The sequence below is a fragment of the Bubalus kerabau genome, chromosome 1 (assembly GCF_029407905.1).
Source record: "Bubalus kerabau isolate K-KA32 ecotype Philippines breed swamp buffalo chromosome 1, PCC_UOA_SB_1v2, whole genome shotgun sequence".
Lineage (NCBI taxonomy): Eukaryota > Metazoa > Chordata > Mammalia > Artiodactyla > Bovidae > Bubalus > Bubalus kerabau.
Genome location: NC_073624.1, coordinates 273,006,278 through 273,019,435, shown reverse-complemented (window position 1 = coordinate 273,019,435; position 13,158 = coordinate 273,006,278).

The following is a 13,158-nucleotide window of genomic DNA, read 5'->3' as shown; positions in this document are numbered from 1 at the left end:
GGAGTTTCAGCTTTAACATCAGTCTCCTTCCAATGAATACCCAGGTGGCCAAAGTATTGGAGTTTCAGCTTTAGCATCAGTCCTTCCAATGACTGATCTCCTTTAGAATGGACTGGTTGGATCTCCTTGCAGTCCAAGGGACTCCCAAGAGTCTTCTCCAACACCACAATTCAAAAGCATCAATTCTTTGGCGCTAAGCTTTCTCCACAGTCCAACTCTCACATCCATACATGACCACTGGAAAAACCATAGCCTTGACTAGATGGACCTTTGTTGGCAAAGTAATGTCTCTGCTTTTGAATATGCTATCTAGGTTGGTCATAACTTTCCTTCCAAGGAGTAAGCGTCTTTTAATTTCATGGCTGCAATCACCATCTGCAGTGATTTTGGAGCCCCCAATAATAAAGTCTGACACTGTTTCCCCATCTATTTCCCATGAAGTAACGGGACCAGATGCCATGATCTTCGTTTTCTGAATGTTGAGCTTTAAGCCAACTTTTTCACTCTCCTCTTTCACTTTCATCAAGAGACTCTTTAGTTCTTCACTTTCTGCCATAACGGTGGTATCATCTGCATATCTGAGGTTATTGATATTTCTCCCAGCAATCTTGATTTCAGCTTGTGCTTCTTCCAGCCTAGGGTTTCTCATGTAGCAGTGAACAAAAAGAATTCTTTCTTTCTTGGAGCTGACATTCATAACATCATAAAAACAGTCATTTTTGATAGCCACATGAAAAAGCAACACTAAGGAAGACAAGGCAAAGCTTTTTCAACTCTATAGGGACACAAAACGGTTTCAAAACTTTGGTAGACACCAGGAAGCACAAGTCCTTTGCTCTTGTTGTTGGACACAGTGATTTGTTGCAAGTTTATTACACTTCCCTTGGTGGCTCAGACGGTAAAGTGTCTGCCCACAATGCGGGAGACCTGGGTTCGATCCCTGGGCCGGGAAGATCCCATGGAGAAGGAAATGGCACCCCATTCCAGTACTCTTGCCTGGAAAATTCCATGAACTGAGGAGCCTGATAGGCTACAGTCCATGGGGTCGCAAAGAGTCAGACACAACTGAGCGACTTCACATTCACTTTATTACACTTAGTGAAAATATGGAGAATGCCAGGAAAATGTTCTTCATGAATTTAGCAATAAACTACAGAAGAGATGCCTATCAAAGAGAATTTTCACCACAGAGCAGAACTGCAATGACTTTTTGTTTCATAAACCCAGCAGTGCCCATCAATCAGAGTGGTAACAGACTGCGAAGATAAAGTAGAAGTTTCATGAAGTCGGATACTACCAGATAACTGATGCATCTTGGAAACACATGCTAAAGGTTGTTTTGGAGCTTCCCAAAACCACCCAGAAGTGCTGTGTTGGTGTACCATGATCGGAGACCACTGCACATTATCTTGGGTCACAACTGACTTGAGCTAAAGCTACTGTGAATAAATTCTGTGATTGCAGACCACCCTGTGTGCACTCAACTTTCTGCCTCTGGGCCATGGAATTTGTAAAAACTTGTCCAGCTCTTCCTAGAATTTTGAAAGTGTTAATATCCCCCAGTGTGCAAGTCTCTCCGCTTTCAGAGGAACCATTCTGAAGTGCAGTATATGTGGCTCCTAAGAGGTTCCTCATCATAACAGATTCCTAATCACCCAGAGGGGTAATAAGTCAATCATGTATCTAATTCCCTATGTATTCCTTGATCCCTACCTAACTCTCCATGTTTCTTCATGTAAACTTTCTGAGATTATCCTGTAACAAACGATATAGGCTCCAGAGAACCTAAAAGAGGGTTAGAATTCCTCATTAGGGGTAAAGAAAGAGTCAGTAACATACAAGTTACACATATAAGGATGTCCTTGGTTCATGAATGTTTTACTTTAAAACCATAACAAATGAGGAATGCAAATAAGTAATAAAGCTAATACCTCGCCTCTTACCAATTTTGAATGAAGAAAAGAGATGTAATTAAGGGTAAATAAGCAATTATAAAGCAAGGATGGTTAAAATATACAATTGTGTTCATATATAATATTTTTCTGTAAGTTAGTTATCTAATATTAACTGTTCTCTTGATCATGAGATCATATGCTTAAATAGCAAATGTAGCTAATATTGCCTGAATTTGAAACAATGGAAAATCATTTGGAATTCTCTGAAAATATTTTTATCAAGTATAACCTTTGTTATAAGAAATAGAAAGAAATAAAAAGTAACATAATCCCTATATTTCATGCAGTAGAGATACAAATTCTGTATGTGAAAATATCAATAAGACAAGTTAGCAGTAATATGTCATAAAGGATATAACTAGACACTTGGAAGTCAAATCTGGGAAAGTTCAGTTAATGTTCAAATAAAGTATGGTAAAGAAGGAATCATTTGTAAAAATTTTTGTTGCTGGAAAGAATACTGACATGCAAAATTGCTGTATGCAGGGGGAATGGTATAAATAGAAGTGCCAAATTATAACAAATCCTCAGGAACTGGTGACTCAAATCAAATTAACTGGAATAACACAGTTGTTTGGAAGTGATTAGAAAAGATTTGTAGATAGATTGTGAAATGCTCAAAAAACATGGATGCTGCATTACATTTTTAATCCAAAAACAATAAGTGAAGAACTGAAGTCACTCAGTCATGTCCGACTCTTTGTGACCCCATGGACTGTAGCCTACGAGGCTCCTCTGTCCATGGGATTTCCCAGGCAAGAGTACTGGAGTAGGCTGCCACTAAATAAACTTTTGTTAGATTAATTTATCCTTAGATTTGATCACTGTGTATCTTTAGGAACAAAAGAAATAGTGGTTTGAGATTGGAGGGTGCTTTTAGTTACAGGAATCACTGGAGAAACAGTACTGGGCATAAGCAGGAAACAATGAAAGCCCGACTTTGGACTGAAATGAAAAATGAAGAGTATACGGTCTGTGTGAATATAGCAGAACAGATCCACTGGGGAGCCCTGGCAATCTGCACGTTTCCACATAAGCCAGACATAGGCAACGCTTACTACAGACTGGTCCAAGTCTTGACATACTGTTTCAGGATCATCCTTGGAACATGGTGGGAGCAATGTACCAACCATCTCCGTATCTTGCAGACGTTCTCTGTCTTGCGGACAGCTGCCACAGCGTACTTCCCTTTGTCTTCACTTCCCTTTATGTCCCATCTCTCTTTTGGATGTAAAGTTGCTTGGCTATAATCTAACACTGACTGGTCAATGTTAAAATGACCCACTGCTCATGTCTCGTGTCTTCTGGACCATCCGGTTTGGTTTCATTCCATGGGACTAGGGATGTGGGGAGCTGAAGACATGCTGATCTTGTTTTTCTGTATATGTAACAAACTGTTAATTCCATTTAAAAAAAAAAAAGGAAGAGGAAAAAGTCATTTGCAAAGAAGTATAAATTTAATAATTTAAAAGGAGAATGGAGAAAGTTGATGATGGAAATAACTCAAGATTGGGGATTGTAAAACTGGCAAGGACTGTACAATATTGGAGTTATTTGAATGGAACCCCAAGAATATCTACTCATGTCTCCCATTCAGAAAATGAAAGCAAACATTCTGCAGTGTGTACAGAGTTTTAAAGGATTAATTACTGGGGGAGGTGAGTCAGATAACTATTATCTTAAAGATCAAGAAAATGTAATCAGAGTGATAAACAGGACAACTTGGAAATAAAAAAGGTTGAGTATGACAACTCAAAATAAGAAAACTAAATCACGATCTCTAAGACCCTATTGAATCTTTTAGTTATCATTTTATCCTTCTGCATGTTACAAAGTAGATGATTAATATAATGGAATATTTTTTAAAGTAAACATATTCAAATACTTTCTTAACCCCTGTTTACACTTTGTCACTGTATATTCTAACACACACACACAAAACAATTGTGTTTTCTGTTATAAAAGTTTTGAGAGATCCATTAAAAACTCAGTATGGATAAAAATTATATATTAGTATCTTAAAGTTGTATTCTATCAAAAAATATGTACTTTAGAGCAGTTATATGTAACGCTACTATAAGCGGAGACCTTTTTGTGATCTTTATTTTTCATAATTAGTAATATTTTAATGAGATTTAAGAAAAACTTTGAACCTATTACTCTAACATTCACAGAATAGTATATGTTTGTGAGCACTGTCAAGCATGTGCTGAGCAATTCTCGTTACTGTTAGCAAGAGAACATAAACACTTCAGTAAGTAAAGCTACTTTTAGTACTCATTCTTGTTGGTAATTCAAAAGTAATAAGTTCATCACAAATGATGGCAAGAATGTGGAGACAGTGAACTACTGTTGATGGTACTGTAAATTTTTGCAACCACTATGGAAAACAGTATGGAGGCTTTTCAAAACGCTAAAAACAGAACTATCATATCATCCAGCAATTCCATTCTTGAATGTTAAAAGAACTTGAAAACACTGATTTGAAAAGATACACCCCAATGTTCATAGCAACACTGTTTATAGTAGTCAAGATATGGAAACAAACTAAGTGTGCATCAACTGATGAATGGATAAAGATGTGGCATTTTAAATAATGGAATCTTGTTCAGCCATAAAGAAGTGGAATAATGCTCTTCGTAGCAACATAGATGAACCTAGAGATTATCATACTAAATGAAGTAAGCCAAACAGAGAAACACAAGAAACAGATGATCCTGCTTTTATGTGAATTATTTTTAAAAAATGAACTAATACACAAAACAGAAATAGACCCACAGACATAGAAAAGAAACTTGTAGTCACCAAAAGGGAAAGTGGGAGAGAATACATTAGGTGTTTGGGATTACCATACACACACTACTATATATAAGCTAAATAATCAACAAGGACCTACTATACAGCACAGGGAACTCTACTCAATATTTTATAATAACCTATGGAAAAAAGAATCTGGAAAAACCAGGTATCTATGTATATTTAACTGAACGACTTTGTTGTACACCTGGAACTAACACAACATTGTAAAGCTACTATACTTCCAATATAAATAATAAATAGGGTAAAAAACAGACTCACAGACATAGAGAACAAACTAGTGATTAGTTTGTTCACACTAGAGAGAGTGTGAAAGGGGTAGGCAAGATAGGTGCATGGGTTAAGAGCTACATCCTCACATACTAATGTAGTATGTAAAATAAATAAACTAAGTGATTCACTATGCTGCACACACCTGACAAAATGACATTGTACATCCACCACAATCAGTAAAAGTTAATGAGTTTCAGATTCTTATTTTCACTAAAATATGTGATACTTATGTTAATTATTACTTTAAATTTCTAAATGTATCACAGTATGTCAAGGTCTCCTTTGGATACCTTCCCAAAAAACGTTTTACCTTCAAGAGCTAAAGCGAAAGCAAGGAAGTCAGTAACGAAGCCTGCAAGGGGACAATGCACCCTGGTGTACCAGAGGACTTCCAGGAAAAAGCCACTCATCCTTTCAGTAAGGCAAAGATCTGAAAGTCAGTTTTTCTCACTTGATGGTAGAGCAGTATAATCAGAGTAAAGTCCTCTTTGGACAGTTGTGAACATAATAGAAGAGAAAGTCATATATTTACCGTGCTGTAATAGAATATTTTGTAATAATACTCATTTTGAAGTACTGCCAAGGCTTTTGTAAGAAGTAATGGAAATGCTGCATTAGTATGAATAAGAAACGATGATTCTCTCCAGCAATAAAATGAATGATAGCATTCTTTATTACCGTTGCCAGAAAATTTATACTGACAAGTATACCCATATAATTCATGGCATGACATAGAACACTGTATTGTCTTGTCAAATAAGGGAGCATTTTAATTTAAGATAAATTGTACTTTACAAGCTGGTACAGACTTCATAGATCATTGATCAAAGTTCTAATCATTAAGATTGATCTATTTAAGTTAAAAATGAATTTTCAAATACTCTGATTATGGAAAAAGAAAGTTTTAACTGTAGCCATGTGTTAGGATTATAATCTGGAGAATATTAAAAGTGAGATTCTTTATGAAAAGAGGTTTCTTTGGTAACGTTAGTTTCTAAAGATTAAGGATGCCTCATGCTTTGCTTAGTTTAAGGAAGAAAAATAATTTTGACATTTAGCAAGAATTATATATGAAAATTATGGTGTTACTGGAGATATTTTAATCACTTTTTGGCCTGAATCATGTAATGGATGCTATTAATAGAAGTAATTTATTCAATGGTCTCACTCTGATTCAATTGGTTTGAATCAGCAAAGTGTGATCTAAAATAATCACTGGCTGAAACAGACTGATTTTCATGTCACTTTTCTAGAATAACACTTCAATTAGATATTCCATGATACACAGTATCTTATGAATAACCAGATAAATCTATTTTTAACAAATTTCATTTTAACTTTAAAATATTTATTGGGTAATAGGCAAGAGTCAGGAATAAAAATATCTTAAAGCTCTAAAAATCAACTTGAAAATTATATGAATATCAATAAATTAATAAAAGGGAAACATTTTGGTAACATTTAAGCTACTCAGTTATTACCTTAAAAATACAAACAATAATTTATTTTTAAATTAAAGTTCTTCAACAAATGTTGATTTTTATCATGTATATGCACATTTTGATGTCAAAATTTAATGAAATACAAATATATATTCTTCAAGATATCAGTTCATGAATTGGAAGACTCAGTATTGTTAGGATGTTTAATCTTGATCTATTGAGTCAATGTAATTCCAAAGTCTCATTAAGCTATTTTATAGCTATGACAAATTAAATTTAAAGCCTATATGGAAAGGCAACATGCTTACATAGCCAACACAACACTGAAAAAGAAGAAAAAACTGGAGTTCTTGATCTGATTTCAAGAGTAACTGTAAAGGTAATCAAGATGGTGTGATATGTCTAAAGAAAAGACGGACAGATCAATGGAGCATAATCAAAAGCCCAAAAAAAGATACACACAAATGAAGTCAACAGATTTTCAACAAAGGTGCAAAGAAGAAATGATAATCTTTACAAGAAATGGTGAAGCAATAATTGAATTTCCGCATGCAAAAAAAACACAATGATTTTACACTTTTCACAAAAATTAAATCAGAATAGATTATAGACTTGTACATAAAGTACAAAACAAAAACTTCTGAAAGAAAAGTCTTCCTAACCTTGGGTTTGATGATGAGTTTTAGATATAATACCAAAAACACAATCCATGGCAAAAAATATTGACAAGTTGGACCTCATAAATTTCATTTTTATACTTTTACTTTGGACATTTATTCATAATATTATCTATTTTCAATGGGTATAATATAAATTTTATATTGTGTGTGCTTTATGTTTCCATTAACAGTATATATTTTCCTATACCATTATATAGTATTTATGGGCTTGATACCATTTTAGAAAAGTGTTTACATAATTACTTTGAAATGAAAATGTAGAACAAATATTTAATAGCAATTAGAAAAAAATATGATTAATATGCTACATGTAAATAAGTATGACTCAGGAGGATTATAATCATAAATTTGTGGTAATTTTGATATTACTTTCACTTGAAAATATGTAGTATATCATACTCTAGTATTAGTTAAAAATTAATGACTACAAATCTCTTTTTACATATATGCTCAAATAATGATTAGAAGTACTTTTTTGTATGACTAAATGAAAGTGAAGGAAGTGAAAGTCATTCAGTCATATCCGACTCTTTGCAACCTTATGGACTATACAGGCCAGAATACTGTAGTGGGTAGCCTTTCCATTCTCCAGGGGATCTGCCCAACTCAGGATCAAAACAGGTCTCCTGCATTACAGAAGGATTCTTTACCAGCTGAGCCACAAGGAAAGCCCAAGAATACAGGAGTGGGTAGCCTAACCCTTCTCCAGCAGATCTTCCCAACACAGGAATTGAACCGAGGTCTCCTGCATTGCAGGCGGATTCTTTACCAACTGAGCTATCAGGGAAGCCCCTCTGTAACACTTAGATGACTGAAAAATGTTTCCTTAAAGAACTAAGGTAACTGTGAATTCACAGATGTAAATACAAAAGCAGTGTTAGATAATGTTTGATGCTGCTCATGGCCTTTATCCCAAGAGAAAAACCATGAGACTCTAAACATATGTTGGATTTTAGAAATAATTTCAAACATGTCTCAAGTGAGGCACTCATATTGACACTGAGCAGCAGTGTGGCATTTTTGTAAAGAGAATGGACTGTTCACAATACTTGGGGTCAAATCCAAGTTTTGCCATGTGCTAGCTGGGTGACATTCTTTCTGTGACTCAGTTTTCTCATCTTCAAAATAGGAGCTATTTATATTACTTTTTTAGGAGCTCCCCCACTGGCTCAGTGGTAAAGAATCTGCCTGCAATGCAAAAGATGCAAGAGACACAGTTTCAATCCCTGGGTCAGGAAGATCCCCTGGAGGAGGGCATGGCAACCCACTCCAGTATTCTTGCCTGGAAAATCCCCATGGACAGAGGAGCCTGGTGGGCTGCAGTCCATGGGGTTGCAAAGAGTTGGACACCACTGAGTGGCTAAAACACCACCACAGGAGTATTTTCACAGTTTAAAATCCTGCCTCTGTATTCTGTCTATTTATCTTCTTTGCCCCTATACAATCTCTAGCAACCTTTTTTTTTTTTTGTCAGTCTCTACAATTTGCCTTTTCTAGAATGCCATATATTTGGAGTCATGTAGTATGTAGTCTTTTCAAGAGATTAGTTTCTTTCACTTAGTAATACATATTTTAGGTTCTTCCATGTCTTTTCATAGTTTCACAGCTTAATTTTTTGGATTTAATATTCCACCGTCTAGATGTACCACAGTTTATCTATTCACATACTGAAGTACATTTTGGTGGCTTGCAGGACAAGAAGGGGATGACAGAGGATGAGATGGTTGGATGTTTTCACCGACGGGATGGACATGAGTTTGAGTAAACTCCAGGAGTTGGTGATGGACAGGGAAACCTGGTGTGCTGCATTCCATGGGGTCGCAAAAAGTCGGACACGACTGAGCAACTGAACTGAACTGAGGATTTGGCCATTATGAATCAAGCTACTACAAACATTCACGTGCAAATTTTTATGTGGACATAAGTTTTAAACTACTTTAGGTAAATATAAAGGAGAGTGATTGTTGGATCTTATAGTAACAGTACCTTTAGTTTTTCAAGAAACAACAAAACTCTTCCAAGGTGGCTATACCCCTTGATACGTCCTGGTAATAGTGGATGAGAGTTCCTGTTGGTTCACATCAAAACCAGCCTAGGGTGTTCTCAGGGCTCTGGTTGGTGATTCTAACTGTTGCACAGTGGCATTTCATTGTTGTGTTAATGTGTATCTCCCTGGTGAGTATGGTGTGAGGCATCTTTTCATACGTTCATCTGCCATCTGTGTATCTCTTGGGGAGAAGTTTCTCAGTCTGTTCAGGCTACTACTGGGAAAAACTATAGGTTATATAAACGACAAGCACATATTTTGCATAATTCTGGAGACTGGAAAATCTAAGAACAAGGTTCTGGACAACCCAGTGTCAAATGAGGGCCCATGTGCTGGCTCATACTTCTCTTATTGTCTCCTTACATGGTGGAATGGGAAAGGGAGCTCTCTGGGAACCCTTGACAAGGGTACTAATTCCATTCATAAGTACTCCACCCTCAAAGCCTAATCAGCTTCCAAAAGCCTCACCTTCTAATACCACCACATTGAGGGTTAGCTTTCAACACATCATTCTGGAGAGGACACGTACAGCCTATAGCATGCGCTCAGTTGCTAAACTGAATCCGACTCTTTGTGACCCCATGAACCGTAGCCCGCCAGACTCCTCTGTCCACCCTCTGTGCAAAGAATACCAGAGTGGGTTGCCATTTCCTCCTCCAGGGCATCTTCCCCACCCAGGGATTGAACCGATGCTCCGGCACTGGCAGGCAGATTCTTTATCACTGAGCCACCTGGGAAGCCCTCCAGTCTATAGTAGTGGTTTTTGGGTCTTTGACCCATTTTTCAATTATGTTTTTTCCTCATTATTGAGTTTTAACAGTTTTCTGTGTATTTTGGATAACAGAGCTTTATCAGGTAAGTGTTTTGCAAATATTTCTTCCAGTTTGTAGCTTGTCATTTCATTCTAATGACATTCCCTTTTTCAGAGAAGTTTTTAAAAATTTTAGCAAAATTCAAGCTATCACTTCTTTCTTTCATAGATCCTGCCTTTGGCATTATTTCTAAAAATCTGTCACCATGTTCAATGTCATCTAGGTTTTCTCTTATGTTATCTTGTAGGCTTATCTTGTACACTTCCCTGGTGGCTCAGACGGTAAAAGCATCTGCCTACAATGTGGGAGACCCGGGTTCGATCCCTGGGTTGGGAAGATCCCCTGGAGAAGGAAATGGCAACCCACTCCAGTACTGTTGCCTGGAAAATCCCATGGACGGAGGAGCCTGGTAGGCTACAGTCCATGGGGTCACAAAGAGTCGGACATGACTGAGCAACTTCACTCTATCTTGTAGGAGTTTTATACTTTTGTGTTTTCCATTTAGATCTCTGATTCCTTTTCAGTTAATTTTTGTGAAGGATGTAAAGTCAGTGTCTAGATTCTTTTTTTTCTTGCACATGGATATTCAGTTATCCCAGCATCATTTGTTAAAGAGACTATCTTTGCTCCACTGCACTGTTTTTGCTTCTTTGACAAAGACCAGCAGATTATATTTATAGAGGTCTAAATCTGGGCTCTCTATTCTATTCCACTGGTCTAGCTGCCTACTCCTTCACCACAACCATACTGTCTTAATTACTCTAGCTTTATAGTGAGTCTGAAAGCTGCATCACATCAGTCTTTCAACTTTGTTCTACTTCAATATTGTGTTGGTTATTCTTGGTCTTTTGCCCACAAATAATTTTAACTGTATTACTCATAAACATATTTCCATAAAGAATATGTAATTATATCACCACAATAATTTTTATATTCTATTACACACAAAAAATAATGAAACCCAGTTTCAATGGAAATGAACTGCACAGTTACTTATTCTCTCTTTCCCTCTGACTTTCACTTTAGCTCCCAGTCTCGTGCTTACTCTCTTTTCCTCTCAATTAGAAAGGCCCAAACTGATTTATTAAAACAGGCCAAATGAGGCAAAACATTTTTGGGGGGCCCTTAAAGTTAACACTTAACACTTATGAAATAGTATAAGAAACAGAGAAACAAATAAATACATTTTTCTACAGAAAAAGACTAGCTTTCTAGGTGATTTGTGCTCAGACTATACACAGACACATTCTGATAAAAAGGTAACTCTATACTTTCCTGATCTTAGTCTAATGCTTTGATACTGAGCAAGAGAAAAAAGGAAATGTAATTATATCTTAGAATTTTCTCTCTCTTATGCTCTCTAAAATGGAAAGTATATTTTCTTCTTTGTCAGAATGCTTACCAAAGTGTGGCTTTATTTAATAACAAAAGATATTAAATATTATTAAACATTATAGGTTTATAAATGATTAGATAAAATCACTAGGTGGTCAGATAACCAAATTTTGATAGTGGTGCATCCCACCTTTAGCATGCCCACTGTTTTCAGAAATGTAACCGTTTTACAAAGTCAAGTCTGTGTTTTAAAAACATATAAGACCCATATCAACAAAATGGTTGAAAATATTTAATTATTATTATGTAGCTTTTGTGAGATGCTTTGTTCATTGTAGACCAAACAACAAATAAATCACATGGCTTAGACTGCACCTCAGATTTATATTTTGAATAACGCTAGTCACATTTATACAGATTTAGACTGGTTAAAGAAAATGTGGGATTTTGACTTGACAAACAGCTATCGCCCCAAGAGATGTGAAGATTAGCCCAGATTCCTCATAGAACAGTTATGCCCCATTACCGTAATATTTTCCAAGTCAGAAAAAATTCCAAAAATAATGTGTAACTACATATACGGAGTATAATTAGTTAACAGGGACTTAAATACCCAAAATAATGTGGGGATATTAATTATACAGGAAGATGTAATCAGAAAAATTAAGGAATACAATGTGTCTGTAGTGAGCAACATGTTCCTGCCATAAAATGTGGGACTGATTCCAAAAACTGACTATATCTCTTTCTGGTAGCTAAGATTTCCAGGTGTATTTTGACTTTATTGCTTAAAGGAGATAATGAAGGTACAAGTAATGATTATATTTATTTTTTCATGATAGGCAAACATGAAAAAATTTATTGAAAAGGAAAATGTAACATCAAGAACTATACACCATAACAACTTTGTTTTAAAAGAATCTATATAAAGAAACAGAGAAAGTTCTATAAATTTAAAACCAGAGTTATTATTCCCCAATAGCAAGTGCAGGCATTAAAAATAATTTATCAGTTAGTTAACCCTAGTTTAAAGTACAACTGCAATGGCAATTATTCTAGTCTGTATGTTTAATTTTGGAGAAGGAAATGGCAACCCACTCCAGCGTTCTTGCCTGGAGAATCCCAGGGATGGGGGAGCCTGGCAGCTACAGTCCATGGCGTCACAAAGAGTCGGACACGACTGAGCAAGAGCACACGTTTAATTTAATTTGCATTCCCACTTTTCTTTGGACAGCCAGTTGTGTTAGAGGTAGGATTATTTGCTGTGAAATTTGACTTAGAGGTTATTTTTAAAACTGGGGTTTTTAAACATTACCAACAAAGTATTAAAAACTAATTAAAACAAATTAAAATGTCCTCACAACTGCTATCATCACCTCCCAGAGTCCTAACGTGCTCCCCTTCCCTGTGCATGCTCTCCCATCTCAGCTTTAGGGAGTATTTTTATTTTTATTTTTTTTCTTTACAATATTGTATTGGTCTTGCCATACATCAACATGCATCCGCCACGGGTGTACACGTGTTCCCCATCCTGAACCCCCCTCCCACTTCCCTTCCCATACCATCCCTCTGGGTCATCCCAGTGCACCAGCCCCAAGCTTCCTGTATCCTGCATGGGACCTGGACTGGCAATTCGTTTCTTATATGATATTATACATGTTATAATGCCATTCTCCCAAATCACGCCCCACCTCCCAGAGAGTCCAAAAGACTGTTCTATACATCTGTGTCTCTTTTGCTGTCTCACATACAGGGTTGTCATTACCATCTTTCTAAATTCCATATATATATGGAATT